At 40.3% G+C, this 23669-nt stretch overlaps 2 long non-coding RNA genes across 2 annotated transcripts in view; one reads left to right on the forward strand and one right to left on the reverse strand.

Annotated features, from left to right (window-relative positions):
- LOC145716080 (uncharacterized) overlaps positions 1–7672 on the forward strand; it is a 12058-nt gene extending 4386 nt beyond the window's left edge. The window contains exon 3 of the long non-coding RNA XR_014138406.1: positions 7635–7672. This is a non-coding gene — a long non-coding RNA (uncharacterized LOC145716080). The remainder of the gene's footprint in view (positions 1–7634) is intronic.
- Positions 1–22540, reverse strand: part of LOC145716081 (uncharacterized) — a 67388-nt gene extending 44848 nt beyond the window's left edge. Inside the window, exon 1 of the long non-coding RNA XR_014138407.1 lies at positions 22483–22540. This is a non-coding gene — a long non-coding RNA (uncharacterized LOC145716081). The remainder of the gene's footprint in view (positions 1–22482) is intronic.
- Between the last annotated feature and the right edge of the window lie 1129 nt (positions 22541–23669).

Genomic DNA, 23669 nt, shown 5'->3' on the forward strand with positions numbered 1-23669 from the left:
ATATATACCACTTATTCTTTATCCAGTCATCTGTCGATGGACATCTTGGCTCTTTCCACAGTTTGGCTATTGTGGACATTGCTGCTATAAACATCAGGGTGCACGTACCCCTTCGGATCCCTACTTTTGTATCTTTGGGGTAAATACCCAGTAGCGAAGCACAAAATTTTTAAATTTTAATTCAATCCAGTTTATTTTTCCTTGTGTTACTTGTGCTTTTGGTCTTCTATCGAAGAAGGCCTTGCCTCACCCAAGGTCATGAAGATGCACTCTTATGTTTTCTTCTAAGAATTTTATAGCTTTAGCTCTTGCATTTAGGTGTGTGACCCACAAGAGTTAATTCCTATGTGACCTCCTTAAATTTTGCTTTCTAGAAGACTCACTCATTTCACCCTAGGACTGCCCTGCTTTCAACAATTCCCTGAAGTCCATAACAATATTATCTCCATTTATAGATACGTAAATTAAGGCTGGGGTAGTGAGATAGTTTGTCACATGTCACACCGTGAGTGGCAGAGATACAATCTGTACCCAGCTCAGGGCTGGAACCCCTACTCACATGGCTGTACCAAGGGTTTCTTGGTTTATACTGATGGGCCCTTGAATAGATATATAATTGACAAAGAGCTAAATTCCAATTTATGATATCTTCTCCATTAGCCTGTTAAATAACAAAAATTCAACTGAGTACCTTTGAAGATCTAATTGGCTTTGTTAAACAATTCATGAATTGGGCAGAATCCCACCTAGCAAATAGAAAGGAGCTCCACTGAGTTGCAGAAAAGGAAAGGTTTTTAAAGGTAGAGAGGGAGTGGGAAAAAGGGAAATTATTAGCAAAGGATGCATTGTGCTAGACAAGGGCACCCTTCTAAGGGGAATGGAAGGAGTCTATCAGGAAATTTTCTAGTGCTGATCAGGAAATTCCAGGTTGACTCGCTAAAGGTTACATTCCTGGCATGGGGGAGGCAGGGTGAAACTGCACTTAGGTTGGGGGTTAAGTCTTGTTTTGCTGATGTGGGGCTCTTAACATAAGTGACTCCATTTGGAGCCTGTGGTTTTCATTTTAACACACCTATGGAACTGTTGAAAAACATCCTTAGCTGCTATTTCCTCAGAAATAAAAACAGCTTGAATTACGGACATAGAGTAGATGAGACCTCTATGTTGCCCAGACTTTAATTGGGGTTGAGGGTCCGCCCTGTCAGCGCCACAGGAGAGGGGAGAGAGGGCAGTTGAAGATCACAAGAGTTACAGTTTAACAAATCCCACGTAGTGCATCTATTGTGTGGATTCAGTAATGTTTGATTATAACTTTCTGTTGTCAAGATACTGGGGTATCATGTTTCAAGAAAAATGTAGGAAAAGAAATCCATACTTAGACATAGCCTAGTGAAGTGTTATAAATATCCCAGTATAGAGAGACCAAACTCCTAACGATAAAACAAAAAACAGATTCTCTACAAAGGAACAATAAAATCAGGTTTACTATAAGAGCAAAAAAAAAGGACTTCCAGGTGTGAAGGAAATAGAAAAACCAAATTCCTGGCACACCACAACACTTAGTAAATATTTGTGGGTTTCTTTTTGGGGAGGGGGTGTAGTTTTTATTTTTATTTCTTTTTTTGTTTAAATTGTTGTTAAATAAATGTATGTTCTCCTGTATGCAAGTTCTCAGAAAGTACACAACTCAGTTACCTTTCCTAAAGAAGTTGCTTTAACTAGAACAGTGAAAAATTATTTCATGGATGTCCTGCTGAGAACTCTGTTCGTCTTTTTCTGTTGTATGTCTGTTCCTAGATCTCATGGCTTCTTCTTCCCTTCTTTGGGGGAGTGCAACCTCTAGAACAGTAGTTCTCAACCTATTAGGTTTCAAGACTCTTATACTTTTGAAAATTACTAAGGACCCTCCCAAAAAGCTTTTGTTTAAGTGAGTGACATCATTTTTTTTACACAGTACAAGACTTTATTCACCAATAAACTAAAAGTCCATTTCTAGACGTTTCTTTCTTTTGCATGCTTCATTTGTTTTATTAGCAAGCAAAACCCTGTAAGGGTTTTCACATAGTCTTCAGACTCAGATCCATCTTCATCTTGACTAATCTGGAAGTAATGAAGTTTATAAGTCTCCTTGTCAGATGCAACCACAGAAAGCCAATCACGATTATTCTTCTTAAGGTATATCTTCTTAAGGTATATTCTTCTTAAGGTATTATTCTTCTTAAGGTATATCTTAAGGTAGGACATTTCAAATACGTTTTAGAGAACTGTTTCTCAGAAACATCTGTGATTTTATTCTTGATGCGTTCAATGTGAACAACATTCCCCAGATTTCCAGTTTTTCCACTGACTTTAACCTTCTCCCATAGAAACTATTCAAAATTTCCAGAATCAAGAATGCCATCTTCTACTAGATGGGTGAAGGTCCGAAATAAATTTCCAAGTTGAATTCTTAGGCTTCTTATCTTTTAGCACCATCTTGAGAGCCAGCTTGGCAAACAGAGAGAAAGCTATAGTTGCATATGGACATCTATTAATTTTTGTGTGTTAGAAGTTAAAACTGAGAAACTTAAAAATATTCATTCATTCATTCATGCATGCATGCATTCATTCATTCAAAATAAGGATAATGAACATATTACCTGTTCAAATACCCAAAAAGTAGTGAGACAAGTGTCATTGTTTTACATTTTGGCAAATCTCTTTGATGTCTGGTTGAATAAAAGACAGCTGGATTCTCATACCCACTTCTGCATTCAGTCTGCTGTAACATCAAATGCCATGTAGCTTCAAGGAAACCCTACTCTTTGCTCGTGAGAGAATAAGAGCAAAACACAGGTGACATCTCAGTATGGTAATGAAAATAGTTTGGACCCCCTGTAAGGCCTTAAAAATCCCCAGGTGTCTCTGAATCACACTTTGAGAACCACTGCTCTAGTAACTTCCTGAAAAAAGGCAAAAGTAAAATTTTGAAGACTTGCAAATCTACCAAGTTGTTCCTACTTGCATTTGATTATTTAGGTAAATGTAAACTTCTAGGTTGTTGCCTTTTGCCTCAAGGGTCATTGGCATGATGTTTAGTGACATTCTGATTCCAATTCTTTCTACACGGCCCATTTTTTGTCACTTGAAGCTTTTAGGATTCTCTCCTTGTTTCTAGTTTCCATTGCACTTGTTCTTTCAATCTTCAAAGTTATGTCTTTTCTCTCTGTGAAATTTTCTTGCATTAATAATTCCATCATTTCTTCTCTTCCATTTCCTGTTTTCCTTCTGGAACTTTCATTATTCAATATGTGATCTCTTCGTCAGATCCTTACATTTTCTCTATTTTCCATCTCTTGTTGTTTTACTGTCTGATTTCCTCAATATTATATTCTAACTCTTCTGTTTTCATTTTAGTTATTGTGTTCTTTTAATTTCCAGGAGTAATACTACTTTCAATTAAGTTTTTTCTTCCTACTGTCTACCTTATATCTTTCTCTAAGTTCCTTTGTTAAAAATACTGTTTTCTGAGCCTTTCCTCAAATGGCCAGTGATCCTTGACTGTCTGCTTTCAGAGTGGGACACTGAACAACTGGACAGCAGGGCATGTTGAGTGATGGGTCTCCCTGAGGCTGAGGAGCAGGGACTGAGCCGCTTCACTGCAAGATCTGTACCTGTCAGCATCTGCAGACCTTTTCTCCTGGCTGGTTGGGAGGATCCTCCCATTTTCCCCCTGGAGGGTACAAACCTATGCTCCAGCATCTTGAGAGAGGAGCAGAGAATGAAACTCCCCCCTGAATCTTGGTTTTCACCTCCACCTTCAACCATGTCTGCCTTTGTGGACCAGATCCTCCCTTTTTCGAATTCTCTCCATAGTCAATAGCCTGCCTTCTTCTGGAATTGGGGAGGGGAACTCATATGCCTACATGAACTGGGGGACCAGGGGCTTGGGGGATCTAGTGTTGTCTGCTCCAGACTTGTCATCATTCTTCCTGTTTCCAGTGCCAATTTCTGCTCTCCCAGGGTCTTTTAGCTTTTTGCATTACCCTCTATGAGCCCTTGGGTTTCAGTTTCTCTGTTTTGCTGTCAGCTACCATCCATCCCATGACTCCAGTCTTCCAAAATGGGGTTTGCATGCCTGAGATCTCATCTGTCTTTATGTATTTGAGGGTGTAAAGTTTAAAAGAATTCCTTTTTCAGAAAGGAACAGATAACTATGTGCTCCGTCTACTGCATTTACCTGGCAGTCAGCTGCAAGTCTATTCATGCTTTAAAAACAATATAAAAAAGCCTGTTCATGAATTTTATAGGTTTCCCCATGGACCTTTGTCTTTATACTTGAAGTCAGAATCCTTATTTAGTGTATCTTAGATCTCTAGCATTTATTCTGGCCATAATCTGTTTGCAAAATTTTGAGTTACTACATAACAAAAATCAAAGTCATTAGTTATGTCTTTCAAAGAGTATAAAAGAGTTAATAATTTTGTCTCTTATTTTATGGAATTTATATTCTCAACAGTAAGATATAAGGTGGATTTTCTGGAAAGCTTAATAATCTCTGAGGACATGGAAGAAGAGATTCAAGGTGTAAGTCATATGCTGGGAGTCAGCATGGACGGTTAAGACATTAAATATTGCCTTAGAAGGTTTGTGGAAAAGCAGAGAGGCATGTTACTTTGTAGATGGAAAAACAAAACAAAACAACAGAGGAAAGGAAAGGTTAAATGACTTAACAAAAAATCATCCTTTAGTGTTTATGGGGCTGGGATTTAAAAACCTTTGTTTTCAAATATCTAGTTTAGTGCTTTTCTTCTTGACCCAGATAAACATTCTGCTTACACACCTATTTAAGGAGCCCCAGTGGGAAGACCGTCTTCTACCAGGTTTCGACAGAATTTATTTCACATACCTGGCTAAAATACAAAAATTCCATGCTTTTAACCAAGAATTGCTTACTTTTCTTAAGTAGCTACTGTAAGTCATCCCTAGAGAAGTCATTTTTCATCACAGGTGCACAATTCTACTGTAAAAGGGATTACCATTTTCATGAATATGTTTTTTCCTGAACTGAACAATTAGTACATAAATGCATATAGCTATTAAATCTATCTTTATAGGAATGAATAGAACACTCTATATCTCAGAAGATTAGCCTGGAATATAACTTGAGCAAATCCTCTTGAGACCAGGTCTGTGCAGAATATATTATTTATGGTTTTCCCCCCCTCTGCTAATATGCTGCCTTTTAAGGAGTTCATATAAGGAATCTGAGGATGATAGGTACTATAAAAATGCAGCATTGCTATCAGTACTAGAAAAAAATAAATATGAAACCTTTTCTGATTGTACTACTATGGATTTATCAGATGTTGTGCCTTTTGGTGTCTGGATTACCTTGATTCTGAGAACATTTCCTACTGATTTCATATCTTCTGTCTTATAAAATTAGTTAAAATCTGTTTTACTTAATCTTCTTCCTACAATTTCTTGTACTTTCTCTTAACCTACATTTCATATTTAGAAAATAACACTCATTTCATACCCTTTCCTCCTGCTGCCCAAGTCACTCCAAAATCCCTCGTTCTGTCAAGAATCCTTCTTTATCTACCATCTCAATGTGGAACTTATTCTTTCCTTGCATGGAAAGTTAATTTTTTTTAGTTATTATTTTTAGTATATGACTAATAAATCTTCCCTAGAGCAGTACTGTTATCATTGTTTTTGTCATTTTTCACAATAAAATCTTAGAAGGCATCACATATAGTCATTTAAATCTGTTTTTAAGGCTTCTATTGTCTGAACAAATGGATTTTCAGGTCTAGCCTATATTCTAGTTCTGCTCCAGAGCTAGGGTCATTGAGTTTCCACCTGCATGCTCAGTCTTGCTTGTCTGGTGGACTCAACACCGAGTCACCCAGCCACCAGGCTGACTTTATGGGGACATTTTGGTACTCGTGGTTGGGTTCCTCTATCATTCCCAAGTCCCAATTCCTCCTCCATGTGTCTGAATCCTGGTAACTGGGTGTCTCTTTATCCTTAAAATCCATTCCGTCTCAAGTGCTCTAAGACATATTCCTGACATCCTCCCCTGATCCTTATCTATCCAGTGGTGGTTTCTATCTAGTATCCCAGTGTCCTCCCAGACTGAGACCCTGCAAGCTTTTCTGCCAGGTCACCTCCTAGGAATGGAGCTGGTTCTTAAACATCAGCTGGGTGGCTGGGCCTGACCCCAGCTCTTCATCAGGATGAATGCTGTGTCATTTACCCCAGACATCCGATTCCTACGCTACACCTACATGCTGGGAGCTCCATTATTCTGTTGAGAATATATCTTTCTCTAGATTGAATTTTTTTTTTTTTTAAATTGCTGTATCTCTTGAACCCTTCACATGGCTCATTAAAGGAAATAGAGGTAGAAATGAAGGTAGAAAGGAAGGAAATGAACGTTTATTGCATACTTTTTATTTGACTCAAAAGGCACTAGGCACTGTCACGTACCATTAATGAACTCTTTTGTTCCCACAAGAATTTTGTGAAATAGCTATTGTTTCCATTTCACAGGTTAAAAAAAAAAAAAGGAGAAAAGGGGAGAAAAAGCCCAAAATGAGCAACTTGACTCAGCAGTGAGTAAGAAGCTGACCCAGGAATCAAACCTGGGTCTTTGTTTCTGAATATTTGTGATGTTCTCAGCATACCAGGCTGCAACCTGCCAGTTTGGCCAATTTAAGTTTTATATTCTGCACATCCCTGCTTCTCTGTTCTACGTTATTTGATGTTCGCTATTAAGGAGAATGAAGACAATGTAGAAAATGTGATTATAGGTGACGAAATGGAAAGTCAGTCTCATTATTTTATAGTCACAACACATGTTGAAAGTTTTGGTGATGATGACATGGAACACATGCATTCAATAGGGAGGACAGACATCGCTTAACTTCTAATGGTTAGAAAGTAGGAAGACATCTTTTAGAGTTGCTCAGCGCGAATACTCAAGAGAGTATTTTAATTATGGTATGGGTTTCTAAATTATTTCCCTTGGACCGTTAAGAAAGATACAAATCATTAAACAGGATTAATGGAATCCACAAAATTCTCAAAGAAGAGCAACAACTCTGTTGACTGACATTTATTTTAAATAAAAGGAAGTGTCTGTAATTGCAAAACCCGAATTAAAATGCCATCAGCAGCATTAATAAACATCAGTCCTGTTCTTCCTTTTCACTAATGCTAGTGTTTATTTATTCATTAACTTATGAAGATCTTAGGGAAATTAATTGGGGGGTATCTAAATGAGAGACTATGGAAAGTCTCATGGAATGTCCTCCAGCAAAGGCAACACCCTTTTGACCGGTGCTAATTAAAACAGTAAGACAGACTCTCTTGCTTTCTCTTCTCTGGTGTCTGCTGTGGGTCTTGTCATTCCTGAGTCTTTTCTGAGTGGACAATGGGTGAGATGGAGTCAGGGGATTTTTTCACATTACATCAAAATCACTCTCAATTCATCCAAGTTTCAATCAGAAAACTAGTGAAGTTAGTGGGAGAAAAATGAAAAAAAATATTTTTTATGTACTTGTTGTATATGATGGGGAGGGGCATGTTTAGATGAAAACATTTATTGGTAGGTAAAGTTTTTGTTTTTTTTTTATATGAAACAGACATACCTGGGATCACTTGAAAGATCAAAGAACTCCTGAAAGGTGGGTATTATAAATGTGATGACTTTTGCAATCTAGCCCTTGGTGGAGTGGACAGTGATGACTTTTGCAATCTAGCCCTTGGTGGAGTGGACACCTAAATATTTTTCGAATGAATGAGACCACATGGGTCAGAGGACAGTCTTAATAATTGAATTAACTTTGTAATTAGGTTTATGTTCATACCAGTTTGTCTCTGGGGTAGCTTCAGAATCTAACCTGAACCCAAAGTGACCTCAGATAGCCTCTGGCCTGATGCTGGGTGTGTCCTGGTCTCTTCCAGATCATTTGGCTAAGGGGTTGGGTAGGGCCTCTTGGAATAATTTCTGTCTGCTCTCAAGTCCATTGATAAACTTGAACAAGGGGAAGGGAAATGGAAGCGTGAAGGGTGAGTTATACAGATCTTTTCCCAGGGACATTCTGCTAAATGTTAGAATTTCTTCATGGGATGGAACTAGATTAGGGAAAACTAGGAACAGTGCACCCAGGGACAATGTAAAAACAAGTTCTTCTTTCTTGGCAAAAGTAAAAGAGATAATTTATATAAGAGGAGCTAACAAAGAGCCTGAACATGGAGCAGATATTTAATAAATATTAGTTCCTTTCCTTTCCCTTCTTGACAAAGTATGCCTAGAATATCTTTTTGGTGGTTGTGTGTGTGTTTGGAGGAGGATGCTAGGTAAGGACAGAATGAAATAATTATATTCCCAAAATAGCATATGTGATAGGAGAATATACTGAGTATATATTTGGTGCCATCCTCACAATCCCTTCTAACCCCACTTTGGGGATTAAGTAGGCAAGCTACACATACCTCCTTCCTAGAAAAACTCATAAGGGAAGAGATGATTCTGCCTTTGAGTGTCAGAGTAGACATTTGAAGACCCCAGCAGAGATAATGGCTTTGTCAAGAGAGTTGAATTGCAAGAGCCTGGATCTTCTAAATGTCAAGAGTAGGATGTTGACCTAAATATCCTAAATATCCAGCAGTGTTGCAGAACTGATGGTAAGTCAGGACAAGTAAGTAAAGATTCCCCAAGCTGGGGGACTGAGGAGCACATTATACAAAAGGCAAGAGAAAGAGATGCTGGTGGGCGTCTCTCACCAAAGGACAGCTTCAGGAACCGAGCAGACGGGGGGATGGATGATGGGCACCTCCTGTATGCTCGGAGATCTGAAAACAGACCTGGAAATTGGCATGTGACCTAAATCCTGTGTCACCAAGGCATGGAAGCAGTAGAGCACCCCAATTCTCCCAAGCCCATGGGCTGTGAAGAAGGTACAAATACTAGCGAGCACAGAGAGCTGGTGGAGCTGAGCAGGTCCCACACTTGGGAGGATGATGTGCTAGGAATGGATATCCGAGCATGTCATGTCAGACTGCCCTTTCTCAGCACATGCTTCCCAAGGCAGTTGAGCATGACTAACCTTCAAACCCAGCCCTCCCAGGACTCACTACAATCCATGATGCTGTATTATCTTCCAGCACTTCAAATTAACCTCAAGGAAAAGAGGGCTAAGGGAAAGGATCCTTAACTGACAAGGTTTACCACCAGGTGGAATGGGGCCATGAAATAGAAACTCCATTTAGTTATAAAAAAATAATAATGTTTCATACACATTTGAGTGTGCACAGTTTAAAAAATATATACAAATATGTGCAAATGTGTAAGAGCTGGATAGCCTGGGGGGCACATTTGAGAATGGAGGAGAAAATCAGAATTTTGTTTCTTCTTCAGCACTGAAGAAAAGTAAAGAGGGCCAAATGTCAAACAGTAGGGGATAGTGGGCCCTGGGCCACTTTGGAGGGCTCCTGCCTCATCTAAACACAAAAGCATTTGAAAAACACTAAGTGGGTTCAGTTATACCTGGGGCCATTTTTAAAATAAGAGAATGTTTCTTACCATCTCAGAGGCTGTGTCCTGACTCACATATTTCAGATGGCTCTGTTCACCATTTCTCATACAAAATAAAAGCCCCTAGTGCTATAAAATTCCTCTCCTGAATCTGCCTTCTCATATTTGACCTGAAACTATTTTTCTCATCCTTTGTATTAGAAACAGTTTCCCCTATGGTTTCACAACTTGTTTTTTTTTTTTTTTAGTTGAAACTGTGGCTGTTTCCAGCAGGAAGCCCACCTTGGGTGGGGCTTCAGAGCAGAACAAGTCTGACAGGAGACCTCAGGGCAACAAGAATGTTTCACTTGATAAAAGTGAAACATGACCTGACCACACACTAAGATAAAAGAAAACCGCAAGAGAAGATTAACATCTCTCAAAGGCCATGGGATTTCAGCCAGTTAAACATTTATTATTTTCTTTCCAATGCATTGATTTCTTCATTTTCATGCTAGTACAAATTTCTTTCTTGCCCTTTATGTAACAATTTGAGCAAAAATACATCACTCTCAACCTGTCAGATGACTTCTCCAGAGGTGGTATGTTTTGGTGCAAACAGCCCTGGGGTAAGAGAGGGATCAAGGTCCTGCGCTCAGTGTCACCCCTTATGAGATTTGGGGGCAAATTCCCCTGTGTATTAGTCTGCTCCCCCTGTCATAACAAAATACCATAGATGGGTGGCTTGAACAACAAAAATAATTTTCTCACGGTTTGGAAGGCTGGAAGTCTGAGGTCAGGGAGCCAACACGGTTGGCTTCTGGTGAGAGCTTTCTTTGGGCTGGTAGAGGCCACCTTCTTGCTGTGTGCTCGCAGGGCGGAGAAGGAGAAAGGTCTCTCTTCCTCTTCTCATAAGGCCACCACTCCCATCAGATTAGGACTCTACCCTTATGACCTCATTTAACCATAATTACCTCTTAAAAACCCTATATTCAAATACAGTCACACTGGGGATTAAAGCTTCAACATAGGAAACGGGGGGGGGGCAGGGAGGGTATATAATTCAGTCCGTAGGACCTTGTATCTTAGTTTCTTCATCTAAAATAAGCTCAAAGAGGGCGCCTGGGTGGCTCAGTTGGTTAAGCGACTGCCTTCGGCTCAGGTCATGATCCTGGAGTCCCGGGATCGAGTCCCACGTCGGGCTCCCTGCTCAGCAGGGAGTCTGCCTCTCTCTCTGACCCTCCCCCCTCTCATGCTCTCTATCTCATTCTCTCTCTCAAATAAATAAATAAAAAATCTTAAAAAAAAAATAAAATAAAATAAAATAAGCTCAAAGAGTAAAAGAGCAAATGAGATAATTAATGTAAATGAAAATTCTTTGCAAATTATAAAATCCTATGTGAATGGAAGATATTAATTAATTAATAAAAATAATAATATGGAAGAAAAATTCTGTCAGTAGAAAGGCCAATATATTTCTGACTTCTGAGTCAGGACATCTGAAAAATCCCTTAACCGCATACCTCGACATAGGCAAATTGGAATAGCAAAGTCCTAAAATAGACGACCTCAATGAATGTGTAATCATTTTAACTGATAATGAAATATTTGTTCTTGTCTAAGCAATTAGCTTCAGGATACCTAATAATTACATCCTGCATCCCTTCTAAATTGCATTCCACATGTGAATATCGAATTACTATCCTAATAACATTTAAATATCACTAATAACCCCAGTCAACACATCTGAAAACCTTCCACAGCGGCCTGCACTTGCGTTAAGTGTCTGATTTATGTAAATAATACCAAAAATTAAAAGGTTTTCCATTTTAATCTCCTTGACTATTATTTATTATTTTTGAATGTTGGCAATATAACTGGTGCTGTGTTACATAAGAAAAATATTGCACCGGCATGAAGACTTGTAATTTAACCAGAAGAGCAAACAGTTCAAGTAGTTTTGAAGCATGGTCGTTAGACTTTGTAGCTTTCCTTCTTCGGGGTGTTAGCTGTTTTTAGAGCTGCTTCACCACGGTGCCCTCAGCAACTATGACTGGCGATCACACAGGTCATTGCTACTTTTGAAGAGCTATACTCAGACCCACTGACTTCCTGTTTCTGTGTTAGTCAGTATGGTGATAGGGGACAGACATTCTTGTCAAAGAAAGGATCTCCCCCTCCCCTGGAATCCAAGGGAACAATTCCTCCCCAAGCATGGGACATTCTGATCTCTCATTCTATAGAGACAACTGACCATATTTACAATAATAACAATAATAATAACAATGAACAATTAAAAACAGTAGTTTTTAAGCTGAAGTTCATGACTGGCTTCATGGGATCTGTAAACTCCATATAAGTTAGCCTTCAATGGTCTCTCAAAAGGTCCATGACTAAAAAGGTCTGAAGTCATAGAAATAAATGTTGGTTAATTGTGTACTTCTTAAGAAGTTAAGAACACAGTTAAGAAGTGCATGCTTCTTTCCCATAGGACTTTCTTTAATATATCATATTGTTAATGGTGATATTACAAAAGAAAACTAAAGCATACTCTTATGATAGGTAAGTCACTGTGCTTAATGCCATGGAGAATACAAATATGAACAAAGCATGTGGCCCCTACACCCTCAGGGTCATACAATCTCACAGAAGAATTAAGAAATTTATAAAAACAACAGTAAAAACGGACTATGAAAAGGCCATAGAGTAGGCATAAAGGAATTCCTTTATTTATTTATTTTTATTTGAATGAGAGAGAGACAGACAGAGCAAGCGAGTGCACAAGCAGGGGGTAGGGGCAGAGGAAGAGGGAGAAGCAGGCTCCCTGCTGAGCAGGGGTCTTGATGCCAGGACCCCAGAATCACAACCTGAGTGGGGATCAAGACCTGAGCCAATGGCAGATGCTTAACTGACTGAGCCATGCAGGTGCCCCGGCATAAAGGAATTCTTAAGGAAACTGTCAATGAGATTAAACTCCATGGAGGAAGTAGTATTTGGACTGGGCTTTGAAAAATAAATGGAATTTCACCAGGGATAATTCAGGGAAGAACATTCTAGACAGGAGGAGTAGCTTAAATAAATGTGGGGGAGGGAAAGCAAGAGGTGAATTTAGACTATTGATTTGGGGAGCAGTGGGAAAGGGCATCGTCAATTATTGGGTATCTTGGATCACAGGGTAACTTAAAATGTCATTTAGAAGGGAGAAAAGGAAATTAAAAATCTGTTGCAATAGTCCAGACCAAAAAGGAATGACACCCAAAGTCAGACACGATCCTTGGGACAGGAAATCAGGGTGGGGATGCATGTTCTATGTAGGTTCCAGCAGTAAATATCTAAGAGAACCATGAGGCAGGGAAAGGGACCAGGGACACATGGGGCTTAACACGTGTGAAACGTATTAGAAGCTATGGCATTGAGAGTGTAGTTTTTATGGAGGGAGCTGAATTTGACCCCATAGTTTTGTGATCATTAACCACTCTCTCTAACCTCAATAGGCTGCTTTAATTAACCCTTCCACTCTAGGAGTGTGATGAGGGTTCTCTTGCTGTTGAGAAAGAAGACACTGGTTTTAAAGATCTCTTAGAATACCTGAGAAGAGACATACACACCCAAACACAAGGCCAAGCTTCGTTCCTCAGCAGAAGTCAGTGATGGTCACCAACATGGGTGAGGAAGAAGAAGAGGAAGGCGCAGGCAATAACAATGCTTAAAGTCACTGGTCCATGGTGACTCAGCCAAGCCTCGAGAAGCAGGTTTGCTGGGATCTCCACGATGAGAGGCTGATGAACCTGTTGAGGGAGGCTGTGTGGGAGAGGAGAGAGGGAGGAAGATCCTTTGGGAAGATACACCTCAGAGAGGAGGGAGGAAGTTTTGGGGTAATGAAAGCAGCCTGAGAAAATAACAGGGAGGAGAGGATCACATCATGGAATCAAAGGTATGAGAAGAAGATGGCAGTCAACACTGAGCAATATTGAGAGAGACTGAGAAACGCATGGTCCAAGAAGAGGCCATTGCATTTGAGATTAGTACTTTGTTCAAGACCTCAAAGAAAGCAGTTTTAACAGAGTGATGGGCTGGAAGCCCCATGTAATAAAGGAACTGGGGAGGGAACCCTGCTGAGGAGGTGGAGAAGGGAGTGTTGCCCCCACACCAGAGAGGTGTGGTGGTGACTTCCCACTTGAGAAGGTCATAGAGCAGGAGAGAGGGAAGAGAGCCAAAGAAATAAAGTTGAGGAGAGAGTGAGAGAGTAGGAAAAGAATAGAAATGTTGAGAAATTCTTCAATGAGGATAAAGGTCCATAATATCATGATAGATCATATTTATCTTCACGTGAAATTTGTTCTTTGATAGAGAGTAGATTTAGCATCAGAAACGTAAAGGAATGCAAAGAATCAGAATAGCCACTGAATATCCCACAGCAAAGAGAGGATTAGCTGAGTTTAGGAGAGTATAGATTTGCAGGGTCTCAAGCGGCCCCAGTCTCTGGATCTCTTCTGGCTTGATTCAGCAGCCAGGGAACCAGAACAAAGCAGACAGAGGGCATGCCCTGGGGGGTGGGGGGTGCTGGCAGAAGGTCAAGCAGCATGAGGTCCTTTGGGTCCCCTCCGAGTAGAGAGGAATGTGCAGCCAGAATGTGCAGTGATTATTTCATGTGGATTGGTCCTGTGTCTTGAGCTTGACTGTGAACTTCTGGAGATGGTGCAGCACAGGGATGAAGAGCACAGGTTTTGGGGTGAGAACTGAGCTGGTTGAGAATCGCAGCTCTGAGAGAGACTCAAAAAGTGGGCCTCTGTAAGTCAGCAAACCAGACCCCAGGAGGTGGGATTTCTGGATACCCATGATCAAGAACTAATGATCAAAACACATTTGCTTCTTGTCTGCTGCCACTGAACAAATTAGTCTGACACCATTTAAAATAAAATAAATACAACAGTAATAAGTCTTCTATTAATAACCCTGAGAAGCATATGTTATAAAACTAAGGAAGCATCTTTAATGCTACTGTTGAAAGTCTAAATAGATATAGATACATATTTGCCCATAAATAATGAAGCATTCAACTTCAATTAACAGGAATTTAAAAAGTATTTAAGTGTTTTGATGAGTGCCAAGCAGACTTGCCGTGTCTTTCAAATATTAATTACCTAATGTATTAAAGAGAAAAAAATGCAACCTCCTTCCAAACCCATGTTGTAGTCTGGATGACTCTAAAATACATATTTTTAGTTGGAAAACATATAGTTTCACTTTGCTCAAGGAACTGCACTCATAATTTGTGTTTTGCTATTTTTGCCCTAAAGCTAAAAATTAATAGGGAAAAAAATTGAGAGCAAAGAGGTTAATATCTAATTTATTGAGGGAATGACTTATTCCTTTCCCGGGAATAAATTTACATCAAAGGCCACTAATCTCAACATTAAATATTAAAGAAATAAAACAGTCAACTAAAAACAAAAGCAAGTCTTTTCACAGGTATCTTTTCAAATACTTGTGATAAATCTGAAAGAGAACAAAGGACCCATCAATACCTTATTTCACAAAGGATGAAATAATTATTTTTTCTTACTTTCAAAAAGTTCTTAATTTTTAAAACTTTTTACTTTTTTCTTTTAAAAATTAGTTATTGTGGTATGTTTACATAAAATAAAATGCAAATAAAATGCATTTTAAGCATATAGTTTGATCAGTTTGGGCAGATGTATGTACCCGTGTGGTCACCAAAATGTTCCTGGTCTACTTGCAGCTAATTCCTTCCCTATCCCCTGCCCAGAGCAAGCCCTATTCTGCTTTCCGATGGACTATTGATTTTGCCTGTTCAAAAATTTCACATAAAGGGAATCATATAGGATGTATTCTTTTTTTCTAGCCTCTCTCACTAAGCATAATGATATTGCATTTATCAGTAATTCATTTCTTTTTTTTATCGCAAAGTCGTATTCCCATTGTATGCTTATATCGAAATTTGTTAACCCATTCATCTGTTTGGAGGACATTTGAGCTATTTCCAGTTTGGGGCTCTTATGAATAAATCTGCAATGAATACCTGAGTCCCAATCTTTGAGTGGACACATGTTTTCTTTTCTCGTGGGTAAATTCCTGAGTGGAATTATCTGGATGTGTATGTTTGACTGTATAGGGCCAAGCAGTTTTCCAAATTAACTATATCATTGCTACATTCTAACCAGCAATGTAGAAAGTTCTAGTTACTTTACATTTTTGCTAATGTCACTAATGATGTCTTATTTATGCTTTGAGATCTCTCTTTTTCTCTCTTTCTTTCTTTCTTTTTCTTTCTTTCCTTCTTTCTTTCTTTTTCTTTCTTTCTTTCTTTCTTTCTTTCTTTCTTTTTCTTTCTTTCTTTCTTTCTTTTCTTTTTCTTTCTTTTTCTCTTTCTTTCACTTTGAGTTCACAGAAGCACTCTGAGACCTGTTTTGAGGAAGGAATTCTTCAGAGAGGTTTTGTGCTTTCTTCTTGTAGCTGAATCAGAAATGAAAATTAAGTATCTCTGCATCAGAAATCTCTAGATGCTCCAGTTTTTGCTCTTCTGAGGCCTTGCTGTTCGTACTTCCCTGATTTTCTAAGCTCTGATAGGAGTTCTCTGTGGACCAATGTCCCTGTTCCAGTCCCACTCCCAATTACTGGAAGCAATGAGTGGGTCTTTACTTCTTACAACTAAGTGAAGCTAAGGACATCTCCTGAATTGTAAGCAGTTGTGGATACAGTGGGGACTATGTCAGGAAAGAAATCTAGAGTTTCTTCCTTCATCTGTTACATGATCTTGGGGCCTCCACTTCTACCTTTTTTTTTTTTTTTTTAAGATTTATTTATTTATTTATTTGAGAGAGAGCAAGTGAGCACGTGCGGATGGGCAGAGGGAGAGGGAGAGAAAGAATCCCAAGCAGACTCCCTGCTGAGCGCAGAGCCTGATGGGGGACTGGATCTTATGACCCGTGAGATCCATAAGATCACAGCCTGAGCCAAAACCAAAGCCAGACACTTAACCGACTGAACCACCCAGGTTCCCCTTCACTTCTACCTTTGTTTGTTAGAAACAAGTCCACCTTCCATTGCCCACACTAGGCTACTGTGGAGTTACTTTGTTGCAAATCCAACAAACCCCGGGATGCGCCCCATGGCTTGGTGTTAGGCTTCCAGTGGCTGATTCAGGAGCCAATCAGATGATAAGTCAAGGAAAGAGGGGAAATGGGTGTGGGAGTTCCATATCAAATTCCACACACAGAATTAGTTCTGGAAATGCAGCAATATCCACCTTGCAATGCCGATTTCTGGTTATATGAAATTTAGGGAAATGTCTTCCTCTGTTAAGCAAATAGAACACTGTACTATAGATATATGGTTTTGGGGGGCACCTGGGTGGTGCTCTCTCTCTCTCTCTCTCAAATAAATAAATAAGTCTTGAAAAAAAAAAAAAGGAAACATGGCTTTTGCAAACCAGTGCAAGCATTTGAACACTTGGTGATGTTTTCAGCTATCGATTCTTGGCTGTGTCTCAGGTTCACAAGGTAAAAATAGGTACAGCGTTTTCCAATTTCTAGTGCTTATTTATTTACCTGGTAATATAGTGCCCTTTTGGGTTAGTTGGCTTATTGATTAATCACTGCCTTAAGCAACTAATTTTCTTTTTCCTAGTTCAAAGGCTTTTCAACATTTGAAAGGGTGTGTCTGCATAATAACTCATCAGAGGTCAGTAGTTTACGTTTTTTACTTGGAGGTTCATCGGCCCAGAGTTTAGAATGACAAATTCAGTCACAGACGTGCACTCCCGCTCTGGCAATGAGCGGGGAGTCCTAGGCAGTACGAGACTTGGCATGCACAGGCGCACATTTGCAATATGCCTTTGTGTGGGCAGAAGGAAGATGAATTAGAAAGAAATAAAAGTCAATGACAGGCAACATTGTCCTTCATTACTGTGTTCTGAACATCTACATACAGTCATACTGTAGGACTACTTAGAGAGACCTGGGGATTTTTGTCATAGACTATTTTTTAGAGTGGGTATAGTAGCTTCACAGCAAAATCAAGCAGCAGGTAGAGATTTCTTATACACCCCCTGTCCCTGTACATGCCCAGCCTCACTGTGGGCATCCAGGCAGCAGGGAGGTACATTTCTTACAACCCATGAAGTTACACTGACACATATTTATCACCCAGAGTCCATCATTTACATTAGGGCTCACTCACTCTTGGTGATGTATAATCTATGTGTTTGGTCAAGTGTATAATAAATTATATCTACTATTATGATATCCTATAGAGCATTTTTATTGTCCTAAAAATCCTTTGTGCTCCATCTAGTCATCACTTGCTCCTCCCTAACCCCTGGCAACCACTGATCCCTTTACTGTCGGCATGGTTTTGCCTTTTCCAGAATATCACACAGTTGGAATCACACCGTATGTAGGCTTTTCAGATTGGTTTCCTTTACTTTGTAATACGCATTTTATGTTCCTCTATGTCTTTTCATGGCTCATTTCTTTTTAGTGCTGAATGATATTCCATTGTCTGGATATACCACAGTTTAACTGGGGGATTTTTTAAAAAAAATGTTACTCTCTAGGGGTGTTTAGGAGGTAATCACATACGGAAAAAGCCACTTAAAGTTGAAACAGGAAATGAAAAACCTAAGATAGTTGTGGGATTGGAAAAGAGATTGCATAACTGCATTATAATACACAGTAGGCAAACACTAAATGTTTGTTGAACTGAACAGAAAGAGGGTTGTTTCCTGGAATAAAACTTAAGAGCAGGGAGTAAAAGCAATGTGGGCCACAATTAACCGTATTAGTTGTCACGTCCTCTATCAGAAGAGGATTGCCTTCTAGTGATTTCCAGCATCTTCACAACTCAATCTTAGCAAATGGGCCAGTGTTTCAGGGGAATACTTGGAAGAGTTCAGAGTTTTCTCTATGCCTGGTCTCTAAATAAATACCGGTATCCCATGCTTTCTGAAAGTTCACAGTACAGCACATTGCTTTTACCAAAGACCTGCATTAGTGCCTGTTTGCACTGACCAAAAGAAATCCAAAGAGGGTTCTCACTTTTACAAAAAAAAAAAAGGCAAAAAATGAAAATAGTGTTCAGTATTTGTTTTGCAGTGAGCTGTCATAGAGACAGCCTGCAAAGCTCCTTCCCCGGGAACTCTTCTCAGCAGCTCGTACCAAGCCTCCGTGGCTTTGAACTGTGTCTATGAGCATCTGTGATTTATCTTGATTTATTTTGTGCATCCGTTAGCCCGATGTGTCCTAAGACATCAGAAAAACCTAAAAAACGTTATTGTTTGGGTCCAGGAATGCTCAAAAATGTCTCCGTATAAATGAATGGTAATTGTGTCGTTGCTTTACTTCATTTCATCTAATAAAAGCTTGCATGGGAACGCTCTACCTCGGATAGCGGGGAAAACCTGTACTTACTTTTTTAAGGCAATTAATGAAAAATTCAGATTCTAAGAGGCACTCTTAAATCAAAAGTCGTTCCACAAAATTCCAATTATTTTCTACTCAAGAGAATCCTAAGCAATAATCTGATACATCAGTATCTATTTCTCAGCCCTGCTGGTGAAATTATCCTTCTTGAATTGTTTCAAAATTCCCGAGTGCCTGACATGGGATAGATAAAGAAAAGTTCTTCCAAGGTGAAGCTCTGAGGACTGAGTGGGCTACCATTTCTGGGCTCACTTACTTTGAAAAGAGATGACCTGCCTCTATGAGCTGACCGGCAGTGGGGACACCCAAACAGAAGTTTTCATTTTTTATTTGGGGCCTAAAGATCAGCCTTGTTTCTGGTTTCAAAAAGAAATATCACAAAGTAGTAAGCATGTTCAGTTTTCTAGGACATCAAGCAACTTCCCTCCTCTCATTGTGTAACTTTTTGTAAATTTTTTTCTGAGATTGTAGCAGTCCAGACATCACATGTTTATTTATTGATAATTGCTTCATTAATTCAAGCAATACTCACTGAGCACCTCCCATGCACTCAGATATTCTTCCAGGCACTAAGGATGCAACAGTGAACTAGAAAGAAAAGAGCTGTTCTTTCATGGACTTTATCTTCCCGAGGGAGAAATAAACTATGAGCAAGGAGACAAATTAGATAGCTTTGAGGGTGGTAAGAGTTATGAAGGAAATACAATAGGTTAATAAACTAGAGAGTCACTGGTCGTGGGGACTGTTTGTCATAAGGTGGTCAGTGCAGCTCTGGACAACAAAAAAATCAATTTTTCTTTAAATAATTGAATTAAATTGCTAGGGAGACACCGGGTACCACTGTGGACATATACACTCATTCCCACCGGGTACCACTGTGGATATATACACTCATTCCCCACTCTGGCTGTTAGGGATTCTCTGGCTCTCTCACCCTGGAGTGAATCTTGCTAGCCAACAAGCCCCCCGTGTACATAGTGGCCTTTGTGCTTCATTTAAAAATAAGATTAGAGCATCAAGAGTCTAGAGATACTTAGGGAATATGGAAACATAAAAGAAAGACCTCTCTACACTCCAAGAAGAAAAACAAAACCAGAAACAACCCCGGAGGAAGTCGGGCTAAGTGGTAAAAACTTCAAACAAACAAATGGGCGGTCTGTGTTGAGCTCAGCGAAGGGCATTTTTGCCACAACTGGTGTTTACAGGAGCAGAAATACGGAGGACTCTGCAAGGTACGCCTTGGAACCAAGAGAACATGATGGAAAAGGTAACAGGACTGAAACTTTGAGAAACTCTAGGAGATGATTAGGGTACGGAATGCAAGGAAAAAAAGGTAAGGCTCTCAGACACTCCAGTGAACAACAGCCAACCAACCAACAAATTACATACAACAGTTATAATCCAAAACTGCTGTAAACCAAATGTGGCATGACTTCTGGCAATTGGTAGGTATAAAGCAGGAGAATTCATTGGAACTAAATTTTAGGATTATTCTCTGAGTAGCAGAGGGGTTATAGCATTACAATCTTGGAGAAAGAATACTCATGGCACACCCAGCGTCTCTGCATCCAACATTACGTGATTTACGATCACATAAACGCCATTCACTAGCGTTGACCTTGGCAATCAACTTGTAAAGAGATCACGAAAACTGTAACCAGTAACCAATCGTAACTGCTATCAGCGTTGACAACACGAAAGGAAAGCTAGAGCTGACAGATGTCAGAGGGTAAATGGGGAATGGAAGGTGAAGGGAAGAGGGAATCCACTGAGATCACCAGCTCCCAAGTGGGGGACCCCAGAGAACTGTCCGTTTGAATAAGATGTGGAGGGTTAAGTCAGAAGTCACAGACTTCTCGCAAAGCAAGAACAGTGATATAATGGTGTTGGGAGGCAGAGGGCAGAGGAGGTGGGCGGGGGTACAGATGCCCTCTCATGCATCTATTACAGCAGGAAGTTATAGATAATCATTAAAGATGATGCATCATGAAATAGCACTTTAAGCATACTAGTTAGGGATTTATAGGCAACCACCAGAAGAATCATTTAAAAGTGGTGCCCTCTAGAAAAAGACATCACAGCTGTGGTTGGGTTGACCAAATAACTGGTCTTTTCCATTATAATAAGCCTGTGGTGCTAAATAATTTATATATATAAAATTTGTATCCCGAGGCAATTTCCAACCCATCTTTGCTTCCAGCCCATAAGGAGGGCCATAGATGCCTCCATCATCTGATGACATGAGGCTACGAACCTCTCCTGCATGATGATACAAACTTTTAATAATTTAGTTTTGGGAGGCAGGAGAGGAAGCCCCTGTGTTTTGAGGAGGAGGGGAAAATCCCACCTTAAGTTCTTTAGACTACCCTTTTCAGAGTTATTTGTTGGTGTCGTAAATATATATATGACATAAAATTTGCCACTGTAATCATTTTAAATGTAAAATTCAGTGGCATTCGTTACATTCATTAGGTAGCACGATCATCACCACGATTTCCAAAATTTTGCTTGCCCCTCAACAGAAACTCTGTACCCATGAAGTAATAACTCGCCACCACCCTCCTCCCAGCCCCTGGTACCTTCTATTCTCTCTCTGCTCTAGGAATTTGCCCATTCTATGGACCCATCTAACGGGGAATCATACCCATATTTGTCCTTCTGTGTCTGGCTTATTTCACTAATCTTCAAACTACCTTTTGACAATTTTCTGAAACCTTCTTAGGCCAATGGCAGGATGTGAAAGTCCTGGGAAATGTGAATTAGAAGTATTCTACTCCATATAAAATCTTGGTGTACCAGAAAACAAAAGTATTCTATCCATTAGGAATAATGGCTGCTGGATTTTCCAGAATCCAAGACCAGTGACTGTGCCCACACTGTCTCTCCCTGGGTTATTTCAGCAGAACAGCACAGTCGGCTAGAGTGGGGAAGAAGGTCGCGTGAGAGCTGACGCCCCCCGCGCACACCGATGCGGGACCACCCACCCTGGAGCAGCTTCAACACTCAGCCGACTCACTGCTACTTCTCTCAGCAGCTGACAAGGACATGGTTACTCTGTGCACCGTCTAGTAAGACAGACCACCCAAATCTTACTTGACCACACCGAGGTGAGGGGCACATCGGTCCCCAAGGGGCATTTTTTTCTTGCCAGTGGAATTCCTGCCTTTTCTCTGTTCCCTGATACTGTTTTGTTCATGCTCGGCATTTCTTTCTGGAACTTCTCACATCTTCCAGTGTGTTTGCAAGGAATGGAGACGGGTGCAGTGATGTGAGCTACAATATACCTAAGGAGATTAAACCATCTCTTGTTATGTGTATTGATTTTCTATTGCCAACTAAAATTAGTTTCAAGGGTATGGCAATTTGTAAGAAAACTCAAGACAGGACTGCTCACTGGTGGATTATTTCCCATGATTTCTTGGATCTTTGTAACGCTTGACAGATACCCTACAAGCAGTTATGCAAGGAGATGCTAAACTATCAGCATTTCATTAAAAACAAACCTCTGGATATAACAGGGTGACTACTTACCATACCCGAAAGCACAGAGAATGCCAGGATGGTTGCAAGAATGTCCCCAGGGAGCTCCAGAGCAAAGCATCTTCATGGATTGATTCACCTTTCCGGCGTCTGCAAAAGCACGTCAGGGAGAATCTTAAATTTCTCCAAAGTGACCACTCCTAGGAGGGAAGTGTGGCCGTAATGTCAAAATGAACTGGTGGGTGGGACCCCTGATTTCACGAGCTACCAGATGTGAGGGATATATGAATGTATGAGTGTGAGAGGGTATGTGTGCGTGAGTGCGTGTTTGGGTAATGGGAGGAGAGCTTTTAAGAGAGTTGCTTTATTCTGAAAAGCAAGTGGCATGTCACCTACCAGGAGACCCTATAAAGAATTATGCTGTTGGGCTGTTTTGAAGAGGATACCCATAAAAGGGAATTCCAGTGCAGACATAGGGATGGAGATACTAAGGGCCTAAAAAAACATGACAGGAGAAGCAAGCAATAGGGTCTCGAAAAAGAGGCTGAATTTGCACCAGGCATGAGGCTGTACTGGTCTGTTGGCTTTCGGGAAAGCTGGGGGATGGAGGGCAGAACACAGGAGAGATGGCTTGGCTGATATATGGGACACAGGACAGAGGTCGCGAGCGGGCTCTACAAGAATGCTCGTGTTAAGTAGAATTCATCAGTTATGTGTATCTGGAGGGTTGTGAAAAGGACTGGGTTGATGACAGCTTAAGATTGCTGATTTATGGCTTGATGGAGAAGGTAAATAAGGAAGGGCTGCTCTCGTCATATGTTCATGCACCCTCACAAACATGCTTTCCCACTCTGTGTTTAAGGTAATTTATTCCTGGGGCGCCTGGGTGGTTCAGTCGGTGAAGCATCTGCCTTTGGCTCAGGTCATGATCCCGAGGTCCTGGGATGGAGTCCGGCATGGGGCTCAGTGGGGAGCCTGCTTCTCTCTCTCCCTCTGCTCCGCCCCTGCTCCCTGCTTGTGCTCGCTCTCTCTCTCTCTCTCAAATAAAATCTTTAAAAAAATAAAAAATAAGTTAATTTGTTCCCCCGTACAAGTAAGAGGGAAGCAGAACAGTAAAGCTGACCCGTACGTGTGGCTAGTCTCAGAGGACTTGCCGTCCCGAGTGTCAGGTGTAACCTGAGGACGGAGCTCCCTTGGCCGTACAGGATCTGAAATAGAGCTTTGGGGATCATTTGACT

The sequence above is a fragment of the Leptonychotes weddellii genome, chromosome 11, assembly GCF_054177405.1.
Source record: "Leptonychotes weddellii isolate Sample4059 chromosome 11, ASM5417740v2, whole genome shotgun sequence".
Taxonomy (NCBI): Eukaryota; Metazoa; Chordata; class Mammalia; order Carnivora; family Phocidae; genus Leptonychotes; species Leptonychotes weddellii.